The sequence below is a fragment of the Osmia lignaria genome, chromosome 5 (assembly GCF_051020975.1).
Source record: "Osmia lignaria lignaria isolate PbOS001 chromosome 5, iyOsmLign1, whole genome shotgun sequence".
Lineage (NCBI taxonomy): Eukaryota > Metazoa > Arthropoda > Insecta > Hymenoptera > Megachilidae > Osmia > Osmia lignaria.
In genome coordinates, this window is record NC_135036.1 from 6,893,950 (window position 1) to 6,909,475 (window position 15,526).

The window sequence follows — 15,526 nt, forward strand, 5'->3', positions numbered from 1 at the left end:
TATTTGTGGGAAATGTGTGATTTTGAGTTTGTTTTCTACCTTTCCCCTAAATATATAAAAGGGTTTAGAATAGAAAAAGAACTTCAGATTTAAATATTATATCATCTTTGCATTATGATTATTTATTGCAAACATTATTTCACTTGAACACATAATCTATTACCCTTGTGCAGCTAAGAATATTTACTTTGATGTAGAATTTACACAGACTTATCAATATCTAAGTATTTGGTAGGGTAATAATTAACACGTTGGATTTATTAAAGACAAAGGGTGTACTTAATTAAAAATCAACTCTAATTAGCTTTAATATTGTAGAATTCTGATATTTATTATTTTGCTGAACTGAAGGGTACTTTTGAGGTTAGTTTGACGCCATTTTGATTTCTATCTGTAATCTGATTGGTCTGTATGAAGAGGCATCAAAATGGCGCCGAAAAAACTAACCTAACTTAACTATATTAGTATTCTAATGAATCCTGGAAATCCAGCACATCCTGAATTTTTATGTACAGACAAGAAAATGATCTTCGAAGGAGAAGCAATGACCAAACATTTACGATGCTAGATCAGCTTCCTTGGACGTGCTAAATTGATCCTAATCTTATTGTTGTAAGCCGGAGCTTAAGTTGAAACTATTTTCATCGGCTCTGGATAGCCGATCGGTGACACGAGCAAGAAGCAGCGAATTTGCTTAAGTGCCACTAAGTAGAGGCCCAAGGTATGAGGAATGAGGTTGTATCTATCGAGGATACAGGTGAATGGGCAATACAGCGATACGGTTTGTGTACCGAAACGTGCTTATACAGGTATCTAGAGTACTGTTTATCGACACTCACGAGAGGCTAGATCGTGACTCCCAAGACTAACAGAGATGCAAATGAGTATCCTATATCACATCGAGGATGCGTTCATAGACAATGAACCGACGTCCGGGCGTCGTTGTCCTAGGGAGATTACATAAGATCTAAACCTACCCATTGTGTAAAATAAATTTTTTGGAGAACTAAGAAACTCTGATATTCGCAGATAGAAAATTTATATCACAAATAAATAGAACAATTTATATGATCCTTTATTAATTATAATTCAATTAAATAGCAGTAAAATTTTCATTATAAAATAATACACTTCAGCATATTTTTGTAAGAAAATATGAAAATGTATATTTCCATAAATATTCAGAGTCTATTATTACGTTGAATACCGTAGGGGTTGCAGCTGGCCATTCCAGCAAATTAGATAATTATAATAAAAGAAAAATATTGTTACTATTATAAAGTATGCAAGGTAGCAAATTGAAATTTAAAAATTAACTACCCCTATTCTTAATACACATGCCTTATACCATATGGATGAAAAAATTCAAAGATTCTAATGAAATTAAACAGTACCAAAAGAATCTTGTTAGAAAGTATTAAACGACATCATAATAGTAAGTAGCATCGACTATTATCAGTTTGCGGATCCTTGCTGTACAAATGTAACGCTTAATTTAAATCTGATTGCGATTTAATCGTGGCCCGAATCTAATGTTCTTTTAATTGAATCCGCAGTTAACCTCTACTTTATCACTGGTACTAATTTCAACGGTATCCTCGCCACGATTCAAACCGCGGTTAAAGCTTAACGTTACGCACCAATTAGCATACAAGTTGAATATTATATTCGGCCGGGAACGTGAGCTACTTTCATTACTAGGACGGTTAAATGCAGAAAGATCCTCCTGGACGATGCTAATTAGTCATGGCAAGAAGTCTCCAGCCGCTGCATTATTTCTCTGGGCGCAAAGCGTTTAAATACTTCAACCTTGCTCACTGTGATTGCATTTCGTGTTTCCAACGTTTGTTTTGATTAACGAGTACATAAACCCTGACCTAACTCTGACCTAACACGAAATACCGTTGAAGACAGCTTCCAACGTAAGCTTACCGGCTTAACAAGCTGACATAAGGGGTAGTACAAGCATAGAGCAGCTTCGCTAACTATTCTTACTTCTGGCATAACAATTTTTTCGAACAAGCTTATAAGAAATTATCATTGGTTTAACAAGAATTTTTCTCGGGTGGATCAAACCCCTTAGAAATTTAGGAATCTTAAAATTTTAAAATTTAGGAGTTTAGAAATATAGAAATATAGAAATTTAAAAATTTAGAAATATAGAAATTTAGAAATTTAGAAATTTAGAAATATAGAAATTTATAAAATTAGAAGATTAGAAAATTGGAAAATTAGAAATTTAGAAATATAGAAATATAGAAATTTACAAAATTAGAAGATTAGAAAATTGGAAAATTAGAAATTTAGAAATATAGAAATATAGAAATTTACAAAATTAGAAGATTAGAAAATTGGAACATTAGAAATTTAGAAATATAGAAATATAGAAATTTACAAAACTAGAGGATTAGAAAATTGGAAAATTAGAAAATTAGAAACTCTGGAATTTGGGAATCTTAGGAATCTAAAATAATGAAAATCTGCAGCTCTATAATTCTGAAATTCTAGACTTTTAAAGTAGTGGCGGACCCAATCGACATGGGGGTGGGAGCAGGTCGAACCTAACCCGTAGAGGGCTAAAGAAATTTCTTTTTATTTCTTCGATTCACTTAAAAAACAATCCCACAATTTTCTATTGTTTTCCATGCAAACGCTTTTGGATAAAACTTTCCATTGTTTGCACTTTTATTATACAGTCTACCCATAGTTTCCTTTTTTCGCTTAAAATGACTGCTACCATGTATGATCGATCATATTTTTCAACGAGTATAAAACCAAAACATAAAGCTGAACAACAGAATGATAGAGATTTTTAAGCACGCCACGTATTTACACTCACGTGCGTTGAATTAACCAGCGGTTACTGCGGATAACCGCTGAAATTCTACCAGCCGAATAAATGTCATGATATAACGTTCGGAAACGTACTATGAATGCCACAGCAGTTGCGTATGTACTCGAGCGTTTTGTAAATATATTGATCCCTCAAAAAACAGGGTGGATTGAACCGGCTATAATTCTCAATTTAAACCGAACTAGTTCAAAGTATTCCAGAGAAATTGCAACCTTTCGATGTTATAATAAAATCATCCGAAACTACATAATATTATTTCATAAATTTACTGGTTTACCTGAAATTCAACAGCAATTTCAATATACTCTGTTTCATTTAACCGATCAAACGAAGGTTTCATTCATTTTCATACAATTAATATCATGTATTATAATTTGTTTAATCGTTTCATTAAAAGGAAAATTTTCACAAATATGATGAAGTCTTATTATGAAGTAGAATTTCATCGTACACGAAAAATGTTATTGGTATTTGAAGAATATACGGTTTTTGAAAGCTGATCATTCACAGGGTACGATCAAAAGAAATCTTCAACCTCTTATTCTTCCAATCGAAATCAATAGACTTTTTAAACGCTCAGATTTTCGAAAAATTTTATAATTAAACCGGCGTTCAATCAAACATCGAGCGAGAGCTCAAGCCCCGTTGCATTCAGGAATCATAAATGTCTAATAAAAAAGCTGGCTGCGTTTGGAGTATTCAGACGCATTAAGCACCTTTTGCTCTCTTTCCAAATATCGAATTGACTAGCAATAAAAATCAGAAGTACTCGTATAGCGAGAGAGCAAATATTGGGACGCAACCGCAATAAAATTTAAGCATCCTCAAAGATAGTTTACGATAGCAAAATTCTCTATCCGAGTGACACGCGTTTGAAATACACGCAGTGCGTGCAATGATTTTCCTCTTGTAATAAAAATTTTCATTGCCAGCCAAAGTATACTTGTTTCGCTTTTATCCTTTTCTCGTTAAACCTAAGATATATTTTTAGTAAACACCATAGGCTACCAGACTAAGACTCCTGGGATCCTCTTTGAGGTCCGCCTCGATAAACTTGGTTTGAAAATTGAAATTTATTCTAAATAAAATTAACAGTAAAAAATTTCATTAAATATTTTTTGATATAGTAAAAGGGAGGCTTTGAAGGGGGATTATTGAAAAGTGGAGGTGCAACCCTTCAGCGTTTCCTATTGCATTTCTAAAAAATATAGTATCTTTTCAACTATTCAATTTTTTCTAATTAAATTAAAAGAAGAGATAATTATACAAAACACCCTGTACATACCGTGTACTCTACGAATGCAAACTAATCTTAAGTCGCCGTTCTGTATGCTATAACCGTACAAGAAGTACGCGGTAAGTTGGTTGAAGGGGTAATGCAGTGCACAATGAATACATTAATTGCATAATTCTAAGGTTTCCGCTGCTTAAAGACAACCACTTATCCGATCTTCCCTGTCTTCTCCCGGTGCAACTGGCTCCGGTACTCGCGTTATATATGCAGATTCCTGGCCGAATTCGGTGTAATGGTTCACTGCTATCCTACCTTTCTCTCTTTCTCTGCGAGGAGCAACGGGCTAATGCTGGCACAGTTAGGCGGCGCCGACCCCAATTCAACGTGCACACCCCCGTCCCGAAAATTCATTAAGCAATTGTGATTTCATCCACCACCACTTTTACGGATGGTCCATTTTTATGTTAACTCGTAAAGAGACTTTCTCCGTGCTTGTGTAAGTACTGCTTTCATCAGCAATACGATTCGGACTACCCATGATCGTTCTCAGTTTGATCATTATCATTTTCCATACTATGGAACAACGTTTTGGAACAGTTAAGGAGTTAGGAAAAAATATGAGACCACCCCTGGAGTATAAATTCATTACCTTCACATTTTATTACTCACTGAGTTGTTTAGTGAAATTCTATTAATAATAATTTTTTAATCGAGGTAATGAGCCAATATTAATTTGTTATTTAAAATTACAATTTCAAAAACTAAATTTTTTTCATAAGAATATAGAAATAGAAAAATAGAGAAATTTTCATAAAAATGTGAAAGTAATGAAACTTGAAGAGAATCATAATTTTGTTCATTTGGAATGCATAGAATTAAAATAACATTCAGGAGCAATTAATTAATCACGAAGAATCGTGTATTATTCTCCTAATTTTTTTCATTTAACTTAAAAGCAAACATGTTAATTTCCTAATCCGAGTCACGTGTTCTGGATGATAATTCTGGTTAATATGAAAGCAAGCCCAGAACATAACCGGGATACGAATTTTAGATGTTCACGAGCAAAGTCTGGATGCTCTGTGGATTATTCTCTTTCATCATGAATATTCCAAAGGAGCTACTGAAAATTCTACAAACGCTTGCAGTTTTGTATTAACCGACTTTCATTTTAAGAATACAGACATCTATTACAATCTATAGAAGCAATTAAAAATATAAAAATCATCAAACGTGTTCTCTGAATAAAACGACTTTCTTTAACAAGAAATATTTCAGAATTATATTCTCGTGGAATTAAAATTACGACGTCTTCGTTTCTAATTTGAGATTCATTTTTTCAGAGTACACAGTTTCTCGCGAATCTTTTCTATTCTCGTTATCTTAACAAAGTTGAGAACGAATTAAGCGTTGCTTACGTTATTTCAACATTTTCCGAGTTACGCGTTTGATGCTTGCTCGAGGATTTTATTTATCTCGCAGAAAGAGAAATTTTATCCTGAAACAAGAACAGCCCTTTTAATATGTGCAGTTCACGGTGAATGCATGTTTGTACGGATAAAACTTTTCCGGTTTTCCATTTTCATCTGAAAAATCTACCGTCTCCAACGACAGATCGTTGATTTATAAATATAATAAAATTGTTATTCGATAAAGGGAAGAAAGTTGTGAAGAAACGTTGTAATTGTTCGTGATTAAAATCGACAAGGGAAAAGTCGGAAGAAGAAAACAATCGTTTCCATTAACCGACATAACGTTGCCTGTAATTCCGTAGATTGAAACTGAAGGCATTTCGTAGCAACGGCGGAGCAATGAAAACGCTCGTCAAACTAAATTTTCAATTCGCGAGGTAGAATTTCGTTTCGCGTTTGTACAATGACTGAAGACCTGGCTCTTCCGGCAACGCTTACTTAAGATGGAGAAACGTAAATTTTAGATGCGCCCATCTTTCATTGCGTTAAAGATAAGGTAATCAGAAGTACAGAATGGAAGTATGAATTGCTTTTCTGATTTCCCTTATTTAAAATAAGTACATAAATATCGTTCTGAAGTTCATAATGCTGGCAACGTTTCCAGCAGCAATCTTGTGACAAGAAGTTCTCATTATTTCCTCTACGCTTTTCAATTTGCATTATGGAGATTTGAAAAATAAAATATTTAAAAATTAGTTACATATTTATATAGTAACAGTAAAATAAATTTACATTTAATTTCTTTAAAATATTTTCTTTTATCAAGGTATTATTAGGTGTGCAAATTAATTTGATATTTTATACCTTTTTAATTACTATTTTAATTAATATAATTTGGATAACGTGTTTCTTTAATTTTCATTACCCCTTTAAGCACAGGAATATCCGTATATTATGAGACTAAAGTACACATACTAACAGGTAACAAGAAACCTTTTAACAGATGCACACACTGTTTATATACATATGTATTTAAAAGCAGTTGTTTCTGTAAGAGGATTGTAGGGCGTTTGAAGTAGCTATTAAAAAATTCAATGAAATCGAATAAAAAAGTTGTCGGTAAGAGACTGTAAAGCGTTTACGAGATCAGAAAAATCCGATTATAATTTTGCCTTTATACTAACAGCGCCCTTGCTTATTGCAGCTGCAAAATGTTCTGTTAAATGTTGCCGAACTCCTCTCGTTCTCTCCTTTTGTTTCCCTCAAAATGAAATTTAATGCTCCCCTGAGAGATACCGTAATCAGCCTACGTGTGGTTTAATCGTGGTTTAATATACATTTGATGGATTTATTAATCGATATTTTTCATTGACACGGTATAAACTTCCATCAGATAATAGTAAATGCATTTAAATTAGTATAATTTTTTTTTAAATTATTTTTTTCAAGATCACCTCTGTTCCTTAATTGAAATCAAAATAATTAAAAACTTAGAAGTTGTATTCTCCAAAATTTATTCGAATGAATTTTTTTAGAAGAATTTCTATTTCGACAGTTTGATTTTTAATTAAATATTTATTCGATTGAAGTTTAATAAAAAGAGTTTGATTCACTGCAGGTTTTATTGACACAGCGGATTTTTAAATGGAAGCTTTATGACACAAAAATTAAAACGAATATCCTGAATATTAATCTTCGTCGTTTTTTGAACAGGTTTTTATAGTCACAAAATTCACGATACTGTAATTAAGAAATATCTCATTGATTATCAATTTTCCACGATATATATGATAAATCGTTCGGACCAGTGAATCGATACGTAGATAATGAAATCCCCAATTTAAATTGACTTTAATAAACAGAGATATGAAGGTAGAACAATTTTATCTAAATTGAAATCTCTACCTTTCGGTCAAAGTAATTCAGAGATCGATTATTATTTCATTCTTTATTTCGCAACAACGAACCTTTTATAATCTTGTAATCTGATTTCCTCTTATTGCACAAATATGAAATGAAAATATTCCAGATTTATTGCTTCTTTTATGCGCCTCTGTCAAGGTTTGTTTCTGCGTGATTAATTTTCTCCCTCATTGCAAGTTTTAATCATTCTATTATTTATTAAACGGAAATGTGAATAAAAAGTTTAATATACATTTTATTCGTCACGGAGATTCAACGTCGACTACAATTTTTGTTGAAAGGAGAAATTTTCATTATTATAAAAAAAAAGAAATTAAACATTAATAGATAATATAGAAGCCGTGAATTTACCTAACACTCAAGTAGTTAGAAAAATTTTTGCAATAATATGCAATTAGATAATTATTTAATTTATCGTTGTTGTATGATTATTTGAATTTTTTCAGAATTCTGTAATCAGAACGTAGCTGGCCCATTTACAGATATTAAAAGTGAGTCACGGCTGTTCCTTAAAAAATATCGGTAAAAATATTTTCATGATTTTTTCTCATCGCCTAGTTAAAACTGGGACATCATAAGTACCGTCGAGCATTTAAACGTTATTCTCAAATCTACTTTACGGAGACGAAATTTCGAATATGGAAAAGGGATAGCAACGCAAAAGAAACAACAAGAATGAAAGTGACGTGAGGTTGAAAATGTTGGAGAAAAAAGAATGTAAAGAAACACCAGGGTGGTTCCTTTATCGCGTTTGATTTGCAAATGAACCCTGCGGAGAGATTTCTCAACAATGAACTTTGATTTATTCCGCTCGGCCACATTTTATTTGGCAGTTAGCCAACTTATAAAATCTCTATACCGTACATTCCTAATTTTCGTTATTCCACGCCTTATAAATTCTTGTAAGTTAAAAAAAGAAAAATGTTTATTTAAAAGAATTATTTATTTATTTATCTATTTGTAAGCTGTGTCACTGATGTATCTATTGTTTGTTAAATTGTTCTAATTCCATTTTAAAAAATAGCAAGTCTAAATATAGAATGGTAGTTGAAATACAATATTCGTGATGCATTTTTAAACATCGTGACTGGATAGAAAGTAATATCCATAATGGATGTTTCAAATCTCAGAAAAGAATAAAACGATAAGTAGTCTTTTATCATATAATTAGTTCCAGGATTATTTAAATAAATCGAAATCTCACAGCAGGAAAAATCTGATATTTAATTAAAATTTTAATTATAATATTATTCTTCTTGAAGAGTAACTCCCTTCAAAGGAATTCCTTTGTTTCAAATCTACTATTGTTTATTATATTTTAATAAATGCAATTTCATCTTTTCCTAATAAATTTGTCAACTTTCACGATACGTTTCAATTATCAATTAATTAATTTTAATTGGTTTAATTTTCTTTTATTAATTGCTACTGACATTGAAATTTTCTAATATAGAAATAAAAAAAAAGAATAAAAAGCAAATAGAAAGAAGTCGAGTCGAAAGGATTAAACACCCTAATAATTAAAAGAATATCAATTTAATGAACAGTTTTATACGCGCAGTTCTGTATAAAATCGCAAATCAACTTCTCGGATGCAAATAACTGCAACTATAAATTACAACCAAGTAATTTCCACATAACCTCGCGATAACGGAAGTATCTGGGGAGAACAAGCAATATGAGCGTTACCAGAGTGTAGATATATGAAATGGTTTAAATTGCACACGTATCACACTGTTCATGACTGCATAAAACCGAGTTATGAATTTGTTTGTTTCTGATACACTCTTCAAAAACTAACCAAATATAATAGCTCGAAATGAAAATCAATTGTATTTATTTCATACAATGTTCTGTCTACTTCCTTGAAATTATACCTACACTTTTTTCCAATAAATTAATAAAAATGTACAGTGACGAGTAAACTACATTCAGAGAAAGGATATTTTTAATGTTTCATGCGAACCATTTCTCATTTCCCTTTTTGTAATTCCTGGAAAATTTCTCTCTACTACAGTCTATCTCGTAATTTTTTCTATCTGCGTTAGTAAAGTCAGTCGAGACACTAAATCCATGGTACAGCTAGTCAGATGCAAAATATAATACCTTTGTCTCGGTGCAGAAATGTGCGAATGAATACTTGCTTGACACTTTACTTTGAAAAATTGAATTCCTTAATGAAAATTTATCAACACATAGGAATTATTTAAAAAAATAATTCCACTATTATTATCATTATTTTTTTTAAAATTATGAATTAATTTTAAACAGTAAGTACCTTTTACAACACATTATTGACTTTTTGCTTTTTATTCAAGTATACTTACTATGATGATACGAATTTCTTTTCAGCTGTAATACTACACGCATTGAAAGCTTTAAACGAATACACAGGGACCGTACTTGAAGCTTGTTACTCTTATAAACATCAAAGTAAACACTTCAAACAACTTTAAAAAGCGTGGGTTATGTTTTCTTATTCTTGTTACCCTTTGAAGAAAACAAGAATACATTTTGCTCTTCGTTTTGGCTAAAGATAATATTTATAAAAGCTGACATTTATTATTTTGCTTGAAGGGTCAAAATTATGGATGTAGGTTTCCCTAAGGAAAATAGCGGAATAGAGGAAACAGGAATTCTTAAAATCTTAATTTTGACCATTTTAATATTAAAAGTGATTTTAGAAGTAAGCCGGAAAAGCCATTTTGCCATTTTACCATTTTTCCTGGGAAGCCAATTATGCAGTTTCAAAATTTTGTAATGCTACTATTTTTATTTCTCGTTTATTTCGCATGAAGGGTTGCTGGATAGCAATTTGGAAATTGAGGATAACTTCAATTTTGTAAATGGAATATAGGATTAATTTTTATATTTTCATTTAGTCCTCCAAAAGTTATTTAGAATTTCTGATCGAACCAAATATAGTATATTTACCAGGTAGATATGAAATTTATTGCAATGAAACGTGAGACAAAAATCGCATTTGAAAGGAGAAATCTAATAAAGATTAGAGAAGAGTCATTTTTTTTCATACATTTGGTACTTCGTTGTAGATGCTCAGTTGGTAAATGTCTCTGTACGTAGCACATACTGAAGTAATGAGAACAAGTTGGACCGTTATTAATTGTAGACGCGGCAGTGCACGCTTTTAATTAATGTTCTTTTAATTAAGGCCATAATTATGACTGGTGTACTATAGATGCTTTCCTGTGTTCTCACAGCTTCGTACAAGAATCTCTACGTTCGCTTCTATCCTGAATTTCTCCCCTTTTTCTAAGCTGCCTTTTATCGTATTCTGTAATCGCCTTGAGGTATACTGATGTTGGAAAAATAGTCATCTCTTTTTCCTGTGCTACACGTGAAAGCCAAAGGACGTACCTAAAGCTAACAACATTTTAAGCCCTAAGTATTTTCTGAACGGATTATTTATCTTCATAAAAGCAATGATCTTTGATATCAATTTGAAATATAATTAGAGATGATATATATAGCAAAGACTAAGATTCATGTCAATTTTCACCCAGACCTAGATATATTTTCAATAATTTAATTTTCTTCAGTAATTAAGCGCATTTAATTAATTTTTTTTTCACGTGGTTGAACCTCAATTTAAATAATAATTTGTGGTTGTTGTGTAAGGTAGACAATAGGTGTGCTTAGTTCGCATTACATAATGAAATCTTATACTATTATAGGAACCGCCACAACCAAGATTTGGATATTAATAACGCTGAACAACCAATCCTCTTTGATGTGCGAAAACCATTGTAATCCTACAATCTGGTTCACAGACCGATCATTGTATGCATTATCAAAGGGCCGGTATCGATTATAATTCCCTCTAATCAGGATGCAAAGTAACGGTTAGTGTTAGTTTCAGCATCCAATGCTGATGGTACGTCACGAACTACATATATGGACGTGGACTCGAAAAATATTGTCAATTATCCTTAATTGCCATAATATGAAAATTTATTCAACAATAGATTACGTATTATTTCATAATCTTTGTGCAATCAAGGAAATTAGCTCTTCGCCTTTGTTCATTGACAAAAATTATAAAAAAATGTTAGTATGGCTTGAAATGCACGAGTTTTTCTAAGGTACCAAGAAGATGGTTAAGCACAGCATGAAAAACCTTTTTCATCTTTGAAATTACTCAACTGAGAACCCAAAGTACTTGCGAGAATAACGAATTGCACAAACAAGGTGCCATAATGAACAGAAGTACTAGCTTTATGTCGGTTCAAAGCAACGAAACTTTTAATGAGAAACATTCTTTGTCTTCGTGTAAATTTTCAAGTGCCAATGAGCTTTAATGTCAGCACTTAATGTTATTATAAATGAATAAAATAATATAATTTTCACCATTAATGTCTACATTTTTTAAAACCTTTTCACTGTTTCATTTTAATGAATTTTGTAATAAAAATTGTGGAAACAATGTTATTATGCAGAAAGTAAAATATGATTGTTGATTTAATCAAATATTTCATTTAATATCAAATTAAAATTAAGGAAATTACTTATTTCGAACGTTCATATTGGTCGCATAATTATTCGACAGTAATTTTACATTCGTATTTAGCACGAGTTATGAACTTTTTCAACTCTTTTCCCAACGATTATTAAAGCCCATTTGATTGTTCCGCATTGAATTATTCCGGCATCGCTCGTTATTTCGTATTCTTTTATTCTCGTTTTCTTACTAAAGTTGGGTTAACGATAAAATATTATTACTTTCGTCCGGAACTTGCTGCTCAACACTACATTCATTTTAATCATATAAATGTAAGCTTAATAACTGAACTCGGAATATCAAGAGAAAATGTTCTGTACTGTACTTTTTGTAATTCAAACTTACTTTTTCTCAGAATAATAATGATAAAAATTTTAGTTTCAATTTCTTCATCTTTGCAATCAAATGAATTATAAAATACTGTATTCCTTGTATATTTCAGAATGTACCTGTTATTAAATAAAATTAAATGTTTCGATAGAAATATATTTCTATTAAAATCTATAACCATTTATTTATTTTTGTCACATACCTTGGCTGAAAATAAAGTATAACCATTTTTATTTTGTTACCATGATACACCTTATAATGGGCTGAAAATAATGGAAAAACTATAATTACAGTGGTCGTTACTTGTTCGTATTAAGCCATTGTGGTAATGCAGCATTAAGTATAATTCACGTCTACTACATTCACACCTGGTCTTATTAACGTACATGTTACGGACATATTTATTAACACAGTTAAGTAAATGGAGAGTAAGATATAAATCAAAAGTATTAACCCTTAATCGGTGCGATGCAATTTCTATTGTATTAACAGTAAGTTCATTGAGACAGGATTTCTTGACATAAAAGTATCACCAAATAATACTTATGACACATCAATTTAAAGCTTAAAGTTTGGCAAACATTACTATATAATCGATTCATCGAGATTCTTAATACAAAGTGGCTGATTAATAAAAAGTTTGTATTTCCCAGTAGTATAGCTCAATGAAAAATCAGCCATTGTGTAAGTAATTGAGATACGATTTAATGACATAAAAATATTACCAAATATCTATTATGACACATCAATTTAAAGCTTAAAGTGTGGCAAACATTGCCATATAATCGATTCATTAATATTTTTAATACAAAATGGCTGATTCTTCATTGAAAGGACTGACAATTGGTACCTCCCAGTAGTATAGCTCAACCAAAAGTCAGACTACTTGTATAAACACTTATGTAGACATTTTTACTAAACTTCAAGCAACAAAATATGTTTCTATAAGTACTATTCTCGGGTAATTTTGAAATAAATTTTCTATTTTTAAAAATTGGCCATTTGACATAATACATTTGCATTTGCAAATTAGTTTCTATGCAGCATACTAATATATGTGTATATTCTACTGATACACCATTCCCATTAAAAAATATAGACTATCTTAATTATGAATTGAGAATGGTCATGGCCAATTCATAATTACTGATCGTTCATACGATTCTGAATACCATAATTTTATTATTTCTCATTCGACACAAAGGAAATTCTTCAGAATCTCAATTTCATGGTACATTCGTTCACTCTCGGAGCTCGAATAACAGGAAATAATAAATTGAATAATTACTGACCCGTATGAATATTGCCTGAAAACATGCTAAAGGTAACCGAAAATACATAAAGCTCCCGTTTCGTGTCATAAGGTCTTGCCAGCACCATTGCTAACAGTATGAAAAGAAAACGTTGGACAATGAAGAAGCTGTTGAAAGAATGTTGAATAAAGAAAGGAATATTGTAACGGACGGGGCATAGACAGTGAAGGTAGTGTCATAATCGCGATTGTACGGTACAGTTAAAGCAGCAAGGAATATGATACGAAAACCAGAGAAGAATTGGGCCGACGTGAAACGATGCCCGCCTACAACCGGTCTAGGTAAATGCGGAAACCGTTAAAAGAAAATATCGCGAGATCGTGCGTAAATGGATTGTTCGTTGTAATCACTATGAAAGCCACAGAAAGCGGAGCCACCATCAAGTTAAACGGGGATCGAAAGAAAAGGCGAACACGAACGAAAGAAGAAAAAAGGGTTGAAGGTGCAATAACCTGGCACGGTCTTTCTTTCTTTTTTTTCACAGAATCTGCTCCCATTGTTGTTTGGGACTCGTTTAAACGTAACCACGATGAAAAGATATTTTCTCCTTGGTTTTTGGACATAACATTTGCCTCGATGTTTCTTATTATTCTGTCACCGATGAATCATTTTCTCGGTTGCAGCTTAAAGAATTCCTAACAAAGCAACGATGTTAACATATTTTATAGAGGTATAAAGTTTGGGATATACGATTCTCTGCAGGCGTGCATCGATGCATTTGAAAAATGCAATTGCACTTTTCCTGTATGTGTCGTATAAATTGATTAATTTATTGAAATAATAAATTGGAATATGAATTGGAAAATGGAATATGAATACACCTTGGATTTTAAAACCTCATAGAAAAGAAATATAGAGGATTCAAAGTGCAACGATGCACCTTTGTTGCAATTATGATTACTATCTTTTATTGATAATTATATCAATAATTATAGAAAATAACGAAGGTGAAAAATATATTATTAATGAAGGGTCTGAAAAGTGGATTATTACAATGAAATTCCAAGAACGAATTACAGAAGAATATTTTCTATTTAATGTATACAGATCGAAGATATAAAATGTTTGATAGACAATAGACAGCAGTAACGATTAATGTTTAATATTCAAATGTGTATTTGAATAAACATTGGCCATCTTCTTCATTAATTAATTCTTGAACAAGAGAATTCATTTCCTCGCACTATTCGCTTTTCTCAGCTGTTTATAAACATATGTAAGATCAATATTCTCGATTGAATCAAAGATGGCGCACACGATAAATAAATTATTAGTTGCATATTAAGAAAAATAGTTTCAATTCTGCATGATCTTTGACTCAATCCTGCGAGCCACTTTTCACAATAGCAATAACTACATTGAACGTTGAAGAAGTAGAGAAATAGATTAAGGCAGATTCAATTGTTGCTTGAAATCAATTTATATACAGGTATTAGTATTCTTTAGAAAGGGTTCTGAACTTACGACAGTTAATAATTGTTATTCAATAATAATTTTAGACCACGCTGTTCTCAGAAGTTTTATTAAAGTAAGGTACGATAATTAAATTTATTTCTTACGAGATAAGAAGTGTCAGATATTCCTTTTTTTTACTATAAAACCATTAGATAATAGATGGTGACCGAATTAAAATTTTGGGGGCCCGGAACTACAAACCTTCGAGGGCCTCCTTGTTTGATAAATTTCGTTCAAAGAACGAAACGTATTCTAAAATAAATTTAATAAAAATTAATTCAGAGTAAATGGAAGGCTTAAAATGAGGCTTTTGGAAAATGGAGCTCTTGGAAAATGGGGCCAATGGAAAGTGGGAGTGGTTGAAAACCCTCTTAAAACTCCCTTTAATTCGGCACTATACTAACGTGACAAAAAGTTGCAAGTTACAACAGATAAGTGACATAAATCACCATAATTACTCTATGATTATGCCGATTCTTTACTTCT